Source organism: Pituophis catenifer, unplaced genomic scaffold (genome assembly GCF_029215685.1).
Source record: "Pituophis catenifer annectens isolate HBS135680 unplaced genomic scaffold, rPitCat1.0.hap2 SCAF_4, whole genome shotgun sequence".
Lineage (NCBI taxonomy): Eukaryota > Metazoa > Chordata > Lepidosauria > Squamata > Colubridae > Pituophis > Pituophis catenifer.
In genome coordinates, this window is record NW_027256884.1 from 3,400,291 (window position 1) to 3,415,711 (window position 15,421).

The window sequence follows — 15,421 nt, forward strand, 5'->3', positions numbered from 1 at the left end:
AGTCAATAAATCTATCGGAGTCAGTGGACTGCAGCTAAGGAATAGAGTAAGCTTTATTTTAGTTAACTTTCTGTTGGGGAAGTATTTCCCCAAAGAAGTAATTTAATGAGTGAGTTACTCCGTTATAGACACTGGCTGGTTAGCTCCCTTATACTTTTCTAAATCCATTCACAGATAGTTGAAGGCTGAGTGCACAATTCTAGACTGCTGCAAATCAATCAGAATAAAGGATCTTGGAGGTCTTCTAGTCCAGCCCCCTACTCAAGCAGGAGACCCTAGGCCAGGGGTGGGCTTCAAAAACTTCAGCAATGGGTTCTCTGCCCAGTTCATGGGTGAGCGTGGCCATGGGTGGGTGTTGTTGTGGTTCGCCAGCAGCCTACGGAGCTGGCCCGGACAGCGATGAGGCTGAGGAAGAACAGGGGCCAGTCCTGGAGGCTGGGAAGGGCCCGGATGAGGGCTCTGTGTCGGAGGCAGAGATGGGGCCAGGGCCATCGGGGAGCGATGTGTGGACTCTGGAGCCTCCAGAGGCTGACAGCAGAGAGGCAGAGGAAGAGGAGGAGCCTGTTTCTAGTGCACGCATGAGAAGAGCTGCCAGAAGGCAAGACCAGCTAAAGCAAAAAGGACGACTCAGGAGTAAGGCCAGGAGATGTTTGGCCCCACCCAGAAGGCTTAAACAACAGCAGCATTCCGTCTTATCCCCTTCACTCAATATAGCGATTTTTTTTCTCCAAGCCATTGTTAAGCCTTTCCAGATCCTCTTTACGGCCTTCCATGCGAGATTTTTTTGCATATTTATACTGACCTTGAGACGGGTAAGAATGCCGATCGGCCCTCGATACATTCAGCTTCCGAATATATCATTGTTCAACTCTACGTTTGTCTACCCGGTGAATAATGCAGGCAGGGTTCGCATCTAGGTTTTCAAAAGCTCCGTAATGATAGGGCAGGAAAACGCTTGTGCCGGAAAAACCGGATGGCTTTAAACAATCCCCTGTTTACTTAAGGGTCCCTCCTTTTCTAAAATCCAAATACAATCGAAACGGCTTACAAATCAATGCATGGTGCCACCCGTTGTTTTAGCTTTTTAATAAGACGAGCTGGAATATTTTAACACGCATATAGGAAGGAGGCGGAACACGCTACCGTTTTTATATATATTAGTGCAGCAGGGGAATGTTGCCAACAATTTAGCCAAGTGCCAGGAAATGCAGGAATAACACCAAGCTTTACTATTATTGTCAAGGAAGCAATTTATTCTAAAAGGGCTGTCCTTACTTACTGTAAAGACGATGAGATTTTTAAAGACTAGAGTATTATTTTCTGATGGGAGACAAACCACAAATACTCCTCCTCCTCCTCCTCCTCCTCCTCCTCCTCCTTCTCCTCCTCCTCCTCCTCCTCCTCCTCCTCCTCCTCCTCCTCCTCCTCCTCCTCCTCCTCCCTCCTCCTCCTCCTCCTCCTCCTCCTCTTCTTCTTCTTCTTCTTCTTCTTCTTCTTCTTCTTCTTCTTCTTCTTCTTCTTCTTCTTCTTCTTCTTCTTCTTCCTTCTCCTTCTCCTCCTCCCCCTTCTTCTCATTCTTCTTCTTTCTTCTCATTCTTCTTCTTTCTTCTTCTTCTCCTTCTCCTCCTTCTCCTTCTCCTTCTCATTCTTCTTCTTTCTTCTTATCCTTCTTCTTCTTTCTTCTTATCATTCTACTTATTCTTTTTGCTTTCTTCTTCTTCTTCTTCTTCTTCTTCTTCTTCTTCTTCTTCTTCTTCTTCTTCTTCTTCTTCTTCTTCTTCTTCTCTTCTTCTTCTTCTTCTTCTTCTTCTTCTTCTCCTTCTCCTTCTCCTTCTCCTTCTCCTTCTTCTTTCTCCTTTTCCTTCTTCTTCCAGTGTTAGCTCAACTCAGGGGATAAAGCAACATTTGGAAATTTCAAAGTTTACAGGGCCCTTGCTTACTCCTTAAGACCTTCCTTTTCTGTCATGTGCATCTATTTCCCCCTTTTTGCAGGACAATGGATGGATCGCTATAAGGCTGCGTCTCCCCCTCTTATTTAATTTTCTATGATGCTTTTCTCGCCATGCTTTTGAAGCTGCTTTCCATTCCTGAAATATTGGTGTTTTAGCTGATGCCAAGATTAATGGCTAAAATGTTTCCTTGTAAAATCAATCTCCGGTAAATACTCAGGTTTGAAATTATTTTAATGTTTTCTGGAAGCCAAAAACCTTGCCAAGAAAACAATGTGACAAATAGAGTTTGACTTCCTTCCTTCCTTCCTTCCTTCCTTCCTTCCTTCCTTCCTTCCTTCCTTCCTTCCTTCCTTCCTTCCTTCCTTCCTTCCTCCCCTCCCTCCCTCCCTCCCTCCCTCCCTTCTCTTTCCTTCCTCCCTTCCTTCTCTTTCCTTGCCCCTTCCTCCCTCCCTCCCTTCCCCTCCCTTCCCTCCTTGTCCTTCCTCCCTCCTTTTCCCTCCTTTCCCCCTCCTGTCCTCTTCCTTCCTTCCTTCCTTCCTTCCTTCCTTCCTTCCTTCCTTCCCTTCCTTCCTTCTTCTTTCTTTCTTTCTTTCTTTCTTTCTTTCTTTCTTTCTTTCTTTCTTTCTTTCTTTCCTCCCTCCCTCCCTCCCTCCCTCCCTCCCTCCTCCCTCCCTCCCTTCTCTTTCTTTCCTTCCTCCCTCCTTTCCCTTTCTGTCCTCTCTCTTTCTTTCTTTCCTTCCTTCCTTCCTTCCTTCCTTCCTTCCTTCCTTCCTTCCTTCCTTCCTTCCTTCCTTTCCTCCCTCCCTTCCTCCCTTCTCTTTCTTTCCTCCCTCCCTTCCTTCTCCCCTCCCTTCCTTGTTGTCTTTACTCCCTCCTTTCCCCTCCTGTCTTCTTTCTTTCTTTCTTTCTTTCTTTCTTTCTTTCTTTCTTTCTTTCTTTCTTCTTTCTTTCTTTCTTTCTTTCTTTCTTTCTTTCTCTCTTTCCTGAAAAAGATGTGCTTGGCATCTCAATCCTTTTTCCAGAGAGACTGAGCCAATAACAACAACAAAAAACAAACAAATAAATCCCTCCCTGTCTTAGGGTTAGCCCTTTGCCATCTGCCATCTTGAAAATGAAACGGAAGGACAGGTCACTGTGGGATAAACCGATTTGCTCCACAAAGTGGTTAACAACTCATGAATAAAACTTAGTTAGGGGGAGGAAAGAAAAAAAAAAACCCTTAGGCAGGCTAAAGTTTTCTTTTTAAAGTGCTCTTTCTCCTTTCCAGTTCATTTCCATCATTATGAAGCGGGGGGGGGGGGGGGGGAAGAGCCCTCACATGAAGCTGTTTGTGTGCTCGGAGAAAGGAGTTTGCAATCTGTGCCGGAGGAGTTGCCCACCACATCTCTAATGGCTTTTCAATGATAATTGGCACATAACGTTTGTTCTCTTCGCTCTTGGTGTTTCCACAGCAGCAGTTTGGCCTCTTAATGTGGAGAGTTCCTTTTGTCTCGGGCTCCTTCGAGCAACGTTTCCCCGTTTCCCTCCCTCTCTTTTCTTTCTCAGGGTGTGGTAGGTTGGCTTTGGGAAACCCAAGGGGGAGCAGAGAACTAAGGTTGCCCCCCCCACACACACACATAGGACAAGATCAAATTCGCATCCGGGGCTCAGTGTGAGAAAAAGTGAAAGGCCTGGAGATAAAAAAAAAACATAGGAAGAACAGGATTTGGGGTTGACTGGTCTAGAGAAAAGAAGTACTAGGGGGCACATGAAAAGAATAGAATAGAATAGAATAGAATAGAATAGAATAGAATAGAATAGAATAGAATAGAATAGAATAGAATAGAATAGACTAGACTAGACTAGACTAGACTAGACTAGAATAGAATAGACTAGACTAGAATAGAATAGAATAGAATAGAATAACAGAGTTGGAAGGGACCTTGGAGGTCTTCTAGTCCAGCCCCCTGGTTAGGCAGGAAACCTGCACCACTTCAGTCAAATGGTTATCTAATATTTTCTTAAAAACTTCCAGTGTTGGAGCATTTACAACCTCTGAAGGCAAGTTGTTCCAATGATTAATTGTCCTCACTGTTAGGGAATTTCTCCTTAATTCCAAGTTGCTTCTCTCCTTGATTAGTCTCCATCCGTTGCTTCTTGTCCTGCCTTCAGGTGCTTTGGAGAATAGCTTGACTCCTTCTTCATTGTGGCAGCCCCTGAGATATTGGAAGACTGCTATCATGTCACCCCTAGTCCTTCTTTTCATAAGACTAGACATACCCAGTTCCTGCAACCGTTCTTCATATTTTTTAATTTCCAGTCCCCTAATCCTCTTTGTTGCTCTTCTCTGCACTCTTTCTCAACAAAAGGATAGCGGTATTCCAATATTTGAGGGGCTCCCACAAAGAAGAGGTGGACATCTTATTTGTAAGAGAAGAAACAATGGATGGAAACTAATGAAGGAGAGAAGCAACCTGGAATTAAGGAAAGACTTCCTAACAGTGAGGACAATCAACCAGTGGAAGAGAAGTTGCCTTCAGAAGTTGTGGGTGCTCCATCACTGGAGGTTTTTAAGAAGAGACTGGACAACCACTTATCTGAAATGGTAGAGGGTCTCCTGCTTGAGCAGGGGGTTGGACTAAAAGACCTCCAAGGTCCCTTCCATCTTTACTATGAAGTAGAAGTATAGCAAATGTGCTTGGTTCTCTTCACTTCCTCGTTGAGAAGAATTCCATATCTGTTGGTCCTTCAGTGTAGTACCATACGAGATCTTCTGAGATGTTTGTTTAATTATATAATTGCCCTGTTCAGGAATGAGTTTGGGGGAATTTGGAAGGATTGGATTTTAATTCTGGAGAAGCTCTTTTGATTCAACGAGACTCTACGGATGGTTAGACGAGATGCATTATGTAAAGAGAAAGAGACATCATTCTTATCAAGGAGAGATCCAACTTAGAAAGGAGAAATTTTCTGACAGTTAGAAGAATTAATCGATGGAATGGCTTCCTTCTGGAATTTGTGAGTGCTTCATTGCTAGCGGTTTTTAAGAAGAGATTAGAGATTAGCCATTTGTCTGAAATTTATAGGGTCTCCTGCTTGAGAAGGGGGTTGGATTAGAAGACCTCTGAGGTTCCTTCCAGCTATAGGAATCTGTCTTATTCTGCTTTTCATTACAAGCTACAAGTTGGTACTAAATTCTGAATTTTAACGTGCCAAGGACAGACAGATGGGCAGAGGCTCTGTGGAATCAAACCTATTGATTGGGTATGTCTAGTTTCATGAAAAGAAGGACTAGGGGTGACATAATACCAGTGTTGCAATATCTGAGGAGCTGCCACCAAGAATTCTCCAAAGACCTGAAGGCCGAACAAGAAGCAACGGGTGGAAATTAATCAAGGAGAGAAGCAACCTGGAACTTAAGGAGAAACTTCCTGACAGTTAGATCAATCAATCACTAGAACAACTTGTTTTCAGAAGCTGTGGGGGCTCCATCACTGGAGGTTTTCAAGAAGATATAGGACAACCATATGTCTGAAATGGTATAGGGCAGTGATGGCTAACCTTTTTGCCATCGCGTGACAAAAGCGAGGGGAGCACCGGGGGGGAAGGTGTCGCACACACATGTGCCCACACCCATAATTCTATGCACCCCACCCCCCCCGCGCATGCATGCATGATCCCCTGCGCTCCCCCCCGCTTTTGGCATGTGATGGCATGGTGGGCCCAGAAGTTGGCAAACGGGCCATTTCGGGTCTCTGGGGGAGTAGGGAAGGCCGTTTTTGCCCTCCCCAGGTTCCTAGAGAGGCTCTGGAGCCTGGGGAGAGCAAAAATCGGCCTTCTGGTTTCTCTGGAAGTTGGCAAACGGGCCGTTTCCAGCCTCTGGAGAGCCTCCGGGGGATGGGAAAAGCCGTTTTCATCCTCCCCAGGCTCCAGAGCCTCTCTAGGAGCCTGGGAAAGACGAAAACGGCCTTTCCCACCCCATGGAGGCCCTCCGGAGGCAGGAAACAGCCTGTTTCCCTACTTCCGGGTGGCCCAGAAGGCCTGAAAATCATGCGTGTGCCAGAGCTGAGCTTGTGTGCCCACTGATATGGCTCCGCGTGCCACCTGTGGCACATGTGCCATGGGTTCACCATCATGGGTATAGAGTTTCTTTCTTGAGCAGGGGGTCGGACTAGAAGACCTCCAAGGTCTTTTCAACTCTATCGTTCTGTGAAGTGGGGCAGGGTCTGTCATCAAGGTGACACTTTGAAAACTGGATGCCAGGGGAGCCCAGGTGCTGTGGGGGAAAAGCTGGGAAGATAGTTTAGGAGCTGAGGAGAACAAAGCAAAAGAAAGCGAGGAAAAAACGTCCTGAAGGCATCTCCATGACAGAAGCAGCTGGGCTTCTGCGTTCAAAATCGGTGTCTGCTCTCTTGTACACCTCCTCCCATCTCTCCTCTCTTTCGGTCATGTGACTCAAGGCAAATTATTAAGACCTTGGAAAGAATTCCAGAAGCCTTTATACATTGTCCTGACTTTCCTCAATTCATTCCATCCCAACAAAATGTCACGGCGACGCAAAATGAAAGAAAGAAGGATGAAAATGTAAGAAAGAGGGATGGAAGGAAAGAATAGAATAGAATAGAATAGAATAGAATAGAATAGAATAGAATAGAATAGAATAGAATAGAATAGAATAACAGAGTTTGAAGGGACCTTGGAGGTCTTCTAGTCCAACCCCCTGCTTAGGCAGGAAACCCTACAGACAAATGGTTATCCAACCTCTTCTTAAAAACTTCCAGTGTTGGAGCATTCACAACTTCTGGAGGCAACTTGTTCCACTGATTAATTGTCCTCACTGTCAGGAAATTTCTCCTTAGTTCCAGGTTGCTTCTCTCCTTGATGAGTTTCCACCCATTGCTTCTTGTCCTGCCTTCAGGTGTTTTGGAGAATAGGTTGACTCCCCCTTCTTTATGGCAGCCCCTCGAATACTGGAACACTGCTATCATGTCTCCCATAGTCCTTGTTTTCATCAAACTAGACATAGCCAGTTCCTGCAACCATTCTTCATATGTCTTAGCCTCCAGTCCTCTAATCATCTTTGTTGCTCTTCTCTGCACTCTTTCTAGAGTCTCCACATCTTTTTTACATCGTTGCGACCAAAACTGGATGCAGTATTCCAAGTGTGGCCTTACCAAGACCTTATAAAGTGGTAAGAAAGAAGGAAGAAAATGTATATCCCAACGAAGAGAAGGATTAGAGGTGATGTGAGAGCTGTCTTCTGGTACTTGACGAGCAATTATAGGTTATCTGAGGGCAAGACAAGAAGCAATGGATGGGAGCTCATCAACGAGAGAACCAACCTGGAACCAAGGAGAAGTTTCCTGATAGTCAGAACAATTAAACGGTGGAACAGCTTGTCTTCTGGACTTGAGCTACGACTTAGTTGGAGGTCTTCAGGAAAAGACTGGATAGCCATTTGTCCAGAATGCAATAAGATCTCCTACCTTGAGGAGAGGGTTGGATTAGAAGACCTCCAAGGTCCTTTCCAGCTTTGTAATTCTGATTGATTGGTACATGTAATCCTCGACTTACAACACGTCATTTAGTGACTGTTCGAAGTTACACGGCATGAAAAAAGTGACTTAGAACAGATTCCAGATTCGCTTAACAATCGTGTTACAACTGCCGTGGTTTCATTTAACAACGGTGGTAAGAAAGACGGAGCGAATCTCACGTAACAATTATCTCACTTAGCAACAGAAAATTTGGGGGTCAGTTGGGGCCGTAAGTCGAGGAGTCTTGTACAAGGAAACATGTAGCGGTTTGCTCTTTTCCTCAATTCTCTATTTTTTTATTATCCTAGGATGGTGTTATTATATTGATTGCCGAAGGCTCACGACCAACTTCACTCTTTCCCCCCCCTGAAGAGCTCTTATTAGAGTGATGGTTAGTCATAAAAACAGCTCTGTTGTATCTTAGACCAGCATTTTATTTCTCACATGTTCTTCTACTCCTATTGTTCCTTTGCAACTCTGATCTGCTATTCGGAGGAATGTTCTCCCAAGTCTGGAGTTAACAATACATCTTGAGACTCATCGTCCTTGATAGACCTTGATAGTCCAGAAGTACTCTTATGGATGCTAAGAACACTATGGATTCTCTTGGGCAAAACTATTATTTTCTCCATCTCTTTCTCTAGCGTGACCTACTTTAAGAAAGGCTGAATTACCGAACTCTTCGGTGAATTCAAACGACCTTCTAAGTTTTGCTACCCAATTTTTGCCTTGAAGAATGTGTAAATTCTACGTAATTTAAACTGTAATTCGGGAATGAAAAGAGCCTTGATAGTACAGGGGTTTAGTGCACCCTGTTATTAAGACCAGCTGCCTGCAATTTCTGCTGGTTCGAATCTCTCCAAGGCTCAAGGTTGACTCAGCCTTCCATCCTTTCTAAGGTAGGTGAAATGAGGACCCAGTTTGTGGGGGCAATAAGCTGACTTTGTATAAAATATACAAAAGAATGAAGGCTATTGCTTAACGCATTGCAAGCTGCCCTGAGTCTCCGGAGAAGGGCGGCATATAAATCAAATTAAAAAAAAAAAAGAAAAAAAAAAGAAAGGGAATGGTCGAGTACGAGAAGTATTGCAAGACCTAATCTGGGTCCATCACTGGCACCAGAAGTTTACTCTTCTGAGCTTTCAGACTGGTGCTGGAACCCATCTTCTCTCTCACACCAGAATGTGCTCTTTGGGCTATTCTACGCGTCGTATTTATGTAGTGCCTTCCTACTGGTTGACTGTTATATTGATGGATGACAATTGGCTGTTGTTGCCTTTTGCTGCCAAATCCTTGCTCCTAAGTATCTGATAAACTGGTGGTAAATCAGCACTCCTGTTGACTGACGAGGGGCTCCTTTCCCAGGCTTCAATTATTTCCCTGGCTGTTTTTGTAGCTGCTCGGCCAACAATCTTAGTAGCTGAGAAATTGAATGTATGCCCTTGTTCATTACAATGTGAGGCTAGTAATAAGTTCGGGTCATTCATTTGTGAGAAGTGTTACAGGTTAACGTGATCAGTCTTATCAGCTCTTCAAGCCATAGTTAGAGGATCTTCCAAACCACACCTGTTATACTGTATATATTGAGTGTAAAATCCAGGTGAATATGAGATGATTGACAGCAAGGAGTCAGAGTGTGTTCTGTTTCTCTTTGCTGTTCTCTATTGGTTATCCGTGTTCTGACCTAGGCTTCCTTAGAAAGCACGAAGCAAAGTCTTAATCCCACAAAACCTCTTTTATTTATACAACTGTAAATTACTTTCATTTACAGTCCACAAGGCTTGATAAGCAGTCTTTTGGAGGAAGGTTATCAATACCCACCTATCTCACGTGGAACGCTGCCAGAGAACTAATTTCCAAATGCAGGGCAAGGCCAAACTTGGCACAGAGTCAAACAGAACTTTTTAAAGCGTGAACCGACCAGATGAACTAATTGTTTCCTTCAAAAGCTCACGTCCCATTCGCTTTTCTTTTATGTCTTATGGGTGGGGCCAAACATCTCCAAGCCTTACTCCCAAGTCGACCCTGTTTTCTTAATTGTTCTTGTCGTCTGGCAGCTCTGCGCATGCGTACACTGGGAACAGCCCCTGCTGTTCTTCTGCCTGACTCTGGAGGCTGCACATAACTATCAGATGGCCTTGGTCCCCTCTCTGCCTCTGATGCAGAGCCCTCGTCCGAACTTTCCCCAGCCTCCAGAGCTGGTCCAAGTTCCTCCCCAACCTCCTCACTGTCCGACTCTGCTGCCAGCTGTGCTGGCCGCCACTGGGCCACAACAATCCAGAGTTTTGGAAAACAGTTATGGAAGCTCCAATTTAAACTGAATCCATCTGAAACACTTGATTTATATGTACACACATCTCTCTTTAGTTTTATTATCAAATTCACCTAGACCAAGGTATCTACCCTGTGTCCCTTGTAAAAACTATATCGGCTTTATGAATTGTTTATAGGATCCATGCTATGAATTTTGCATAAAATAGCTGCGGAAGAAATGTGGCTAGATTTGTGTTTGTATTTTCACGGATATATGGGGAACGGTTGATGTTTAATTGATTATAACAATATTAGCGAATGGGTGCATTTGCCGGCTCACGATATATGTTCTTCAAAAACGCACTTAAAAAGTCAAGGCTGTAAAATCACAGCTTAAATATAACTGATTTAAAGCCAGGAGCTGTTGAAAAGAGAATAACACTGTTGTTATTTGACCCTCCTAAATACCATTGATGAGGTTATATTGTACTCTTCCTGAAGGACGAAATTCTTAGCTGGTGGATTATTTCTAGATTCAATTTATGTTGAAGTTTAGTTGGTACATCAGTTGGTGTGTTGGCTGAGACTGCAGCCACTAAAAAAAACCAGGCAAAGTCCCATAAGAAGAAATCAACCCTCCCCTGTTATCCCAAATAAAATATTAACCATAAGAGAAAGCCTAAGAAAAGCCAAAAGATTAAGATGCTAATAAAAAAACTCCCTGAAGCCCATTCCACATTCCAACCAGACACCTAAAGAAGACATTGTAAGAAGAAGCTAATGGCAATTTCCGGCACTTAAGGTGATAACAAGCTTATTGAAAGAGGAAACCAACTATCTAGATGGCTCCATTCTGTGGAAATTGGGATCGTAGAAAACACCCAGGAGCATAGAAGAGTCCAAAGGCAGATGCATGAATAAATGTGATAAATGTATTTATTCATATAACAAAACATATTAACTATATACAAAGGCTGTCTTAATATCCATTAGGATAGGGGGCACACAGCATGTGTGACTACCCCTATCAAAGATCATATCTCATGGAGAACAAACGTAAAAAGAGAGCGAGGTGGAAAGGTTAGAGGGGGTTTTATACTCAGTGTAAGCCCCTCCTCTCCACATAGGGGTGGGGGCACTTCCTGCCTCCACTAGTGTCTGTATGATATATGTGCCAATGGCTTGCAAATACTTGACAGTTCCCCTCCTTGCGAGCCAATGGCATGCAAACATACAAATGCAATGCACAACAGATTTTACCCTGTGAGACATAACTTTTTACACAGATCTTTGTGCCTATCTGCTGGTAGAGGTTTTGTGAAAATATCAGCTGTTTGATATTTGGTCTGACAATGTGATAAAGATATAAACCCCATCTCTACTAGTTGCCTAACATTTTGATAGCGGATATCGATATGTCTGGACCTTTTTCCCACCGCATAGGCTTTGGCAATGCCTATGGCCCCGGTGTTGTCTTCTATAATTTGGATGGGCAAAGTCGGTGGTGTCCAGATGCTAGAAATTAAGGCATCAAACCATATCAGATCGTTCCCTGCCTCTGATAAGCATGCATATTCGGCCTCAGCGGTGGAGCACGAAACAAATTTCTGTTGCCCCACATGCCAATGGATGGGTGCCTCATTTAATAGTACCAAGAAGCCCGAAGTACTCCTACGTGTCTTGGTATCTCCAGCCCAGTCCGCATCTGCGAAGCATTTTAATTGGGCCTTGTCTCTATTCTCAGGTTCCAAGTGAAGCACGTAATCTGCTGTGGTCTTGAGATACCTTAATAGCTTTTTAATGGCTAACCAGTGGAACTGGGTAGGATGTTCCACTTGTCTAGATAGCAGGTTTACGGCCAGGGCAATATCTGGACGGCTCCAGTTACTTATATATAGTAATGAGCCAATCACTGATCTAAATAGAGTATTATTTTGGAACTCTGGGCTATCCTTGTGTGCCAATCCATAATAGTCGGTCTGCATTGGGATAGCCGTTGGCTTGCTATCTTCCATTTTACATTTCACCAAGAGTTCCTCTATCTTTTCCTTTTGTGAGAGAGCAAAACCTTTTGGTGTAGTGATGATTTGTACGCCTAGGTACTTGTCCACATATCCTAAAGACTTTAGAGTGAACTTTTTTTGTAGGGTCCTGGCAAATATAATACTTCCCCCCTTGTCAGGCCCTATATATAAAAGATCATCGACATACACTAGGACTTTCTCCAGCCCCCCTTTGGTATCCCTTGTGAAGGTACATTTATCAGCTGGAGATGGATGGAAACCCAGTGATTTGAGAGTTTTAGTCAGGCATTTGTACCACAGTCTGCCTGATTGTTTGAGGCCGTACAAACTTTTCTTCAGAAGCCAGGTGTGGCCTTCCTGCCGTTGAAATCCGGGGGCACCTCTGACGTAAATTTCTTGTTTTAGATGTGCGTGTAAATAAGCAGTTTGCACATCAAATTGAAAAATGTGTTCCCCATGTGCTGCTGCGGTGACCAAAGCAGCCCTCACACTTTCCGCTCTCACGGTGGGGGAGTATGTTTCATCAAAGTCCTGCAAGTAGCGCTGTGCGTAGCCTTGTGCTACCAGCCGGGCCTTATAGAGGAGTTTGTTGTTGGGCATTGGCTTGACCTTGTAGACCCAACGGGTGCCAATTGCTTTCCTCTTTTTGGGGACTTCCATGGGGATGAAGACTTTCAATTTTTTGAGACTGTCCATTTCCCGCTCCATTGCCACCCTCCACCTGCGCTGTTCTTCCTCGGGAAGCTGAAGGACATCTGAGTACGTTTTAGGGGCCATGGTAACGCTGTTGACCGAGGCAACACAGCTAATGTCCAATCTTTTGGGTGGCACCCCTTTATTGGAGCGTTTTGATCGTCTGGGAAATTGCCACTCACCATCATCATTGTCATCCGGAGCATCGGTGTCAGAATTGGAGCTGCCGGAGGTATCTTTCCAATCAAAATGGGGCGGGCCTCTGTCCCAGGCGCTGCGAAGATATGGTCGTTTAGGTGAGGCAGGAGGTGTGAAGTCACCCAGGGATTCCTTGTCTGAATCGTCAGAGTCAGGTAGGGATTCATCACCATCTGGATCTTCACTGGTCAGTTGCTTGGAGTTTGTTGGTTCATCCTCTTCAGATGGTGCTGCTTGTTCAGTGTCGCTTCTAATAGGGGAATAACCGGGTTCATTGGAATGAATTTTTGACCAATTTGACCCCTCCTCAAAGGAAGCTGATCTAGAGACAATGACAAGGTTATTTTTGTCTACAAACCTAGAGGCCTTGCTGCCGGTTGCATAACCTATAAATCTGAGCCTCCTTGATGCCTTGCCCCCCTTTCTTCTGAGGTGCTTGGGAATATGGACCCAGGCATAGGAACCAAAAATTCTCAGGTGTGAGAGGCTAGGTTTCCTTCCATGGACCAGGAAGTATGGGGTTTGGTTAATGGCACTACTCCACGTCCTGTTGACTAGATAATTAGCCATTTTGACCGCTTCTGCCCAAAAAACTTGGCTCATGTCAGCATCTGCAAGTAGGCAGTTCATGACATTCTGCAGCACTCCATTTCTCCTTTCTGAAATACCATTCTCGGACGGAGTTCGAGGGGATGATTTAAAATGGAGGATACCTCTCTCCTTCATCCACTTTTCAAAAATCTTGGATGTAAACTCAGTCCCCCTATCACTCTGCACCTGAGCGATGCACACCTTGTGTTGCGTTTGGATCTGGTTGTAAAGATATTTGAAGTTGGTAAAGACTTCAGTTTTGTCCTTTAAAATAAATACATGGCCATAACGAGAGTAATCATCTACTACCGTTAAAAAATAACGCCCCCTACCAAGGGAGGGTCTAAAAGGACCAACCAAATCCATGTGTACCAGCTGATAAGGGTACCTTGCACGACGGGAAGAGACCTTAGGTATAGCAGCAGTTTTAGATTTTGCTGCCTTACAGATGGCACATTCCAAATAGGTATTACAATTCTTTATCTTAAGCCCATCAGAAAAATCTTGCATTTTCTTAATAACCGGGAAGCTGGCATGGCCAAGCCTGCGGTGTAATATATGAGCACAATCCAAATGTAAAGGTTTACCCATGCATACTTTGTCAACCTTATGTATCTTACCATTACAAGCTTTGGTCTGTTCAGTAATGAGAGTAGGCACTGGATTAAAGGTCACCTTAGAGTTCCTCAGGGTTGGCTGAGGAGTTGTGACCTTAATGGGCTCAGCCTTAATGGCTTTGGATGTCCTAGGAGCTGGTTTAAAAGCTTCATTGGTTTTAGGTCCAGGGTCCTTGAGTTTGGACAACCTGGGGGTTGGCACAGAAGCTTTCTGCTCTATCTGGGCGTTAGCTCCCTGAGCCCTCTTGTTAGGTTTCTTGTGCCTTTTGACCTGTGCTTTTGGGGAAAAATAAGGCAAATTGTTGATTTTTACAATATCGCCAACAACACTCCCATTTTCGGAAACATAACCTCCACCCTTCTCAAAAACCAGTTTTACATTTTTATCCTCAGTCAATTTTAAGATGCTTAAAAGGTTGTTCTTGATTGAGGGAACATACAGTGCCCCAGTGACATCTCCTATACCAGGCACATTGATCACGCCTTCCCCAGTTACCTCTGCCTTGTCCCCAGTGGCAACTTTTACTGAGGACTTGAGTGGGTGTAAAACCTTAAATCGTTGCTTCGTGTTGGCTATATGCGTTGATGCACCTGAATCAAGAAGCCACAGCCCCTCAGCATCCTTTACCTGGGAGGTGTGATTGTCACTAGTGACACTACAGTATTGGTATCCTTTATGACCACCTCCCCCTCTTCCACGGTCTCTTTTATTTTTACTTTGCTTAAGTCCAGCCGTGTTGGCCCTAGAGCGAGGGCACTCCCTTTTAAAGTGACCTTGTATGCCACAGTCAAAGCAGGTGGGAAGGGTATTAATCCTTTCACTTGTGTCCTGGCGCCTCCTCTGAGGCCTAGGCCTGTGATATGCCTCCTTCATTTCTTGTTGTTCCTCATCTCTGCGTCTTAAATCTTCCTCAATAAAGCGGCCAGAAAAGTATTCTATATTTCTTTGTTCCCTAGAAACCCCTTCTAGAGAAATAATAAAGGGACTCCAGGATTTGTCTAGGGAGTTCAACATCACACTAATTAAAGTGTATTCAGAAACAGGCTCCCCCCTCTGTATAAGCTCATCCCTCATGGCTTTAAGCGTTGCCAAATGTTCCCCCATTTTGACACCAGGTTTGAGTTTATAGTTGTGGAAAATTCTTGACAATCTGCTGGTTGCAGCCATATTGTCACTATGGAACAAATTATATAGGGCAGTCCAAACTTCCTGAGCTGTGAGGCCGTCTGAAAGACTGGCATACAGAGCTGTGTCTATAGAACTTAACAGAGTTGTGTAAGCTCTTTTATGCAGGAACTCAATTTCAGGGCTCCAAGGTAAAGGGGGTGGTCTTTTGATCATGTCCAGAGTATTTTCTCTTAAGAGAATTATCTGAATCTCTTTACACCATTTTTTAAAATTCTGACCACTTAAATGTAATTTTTCAAAATTATTTGGCAAAATTACAAAATTATTGCCATTAAACTGCATGGGGAGTTGTTCAAATGGCTGAAGAGATCCTGTTGTGAATGGCATTGGGATCCCTAAGCCTGGGATCGATTGCTTAGGTCTGGCTCCTTTTTGTAGTCCTTCTGTA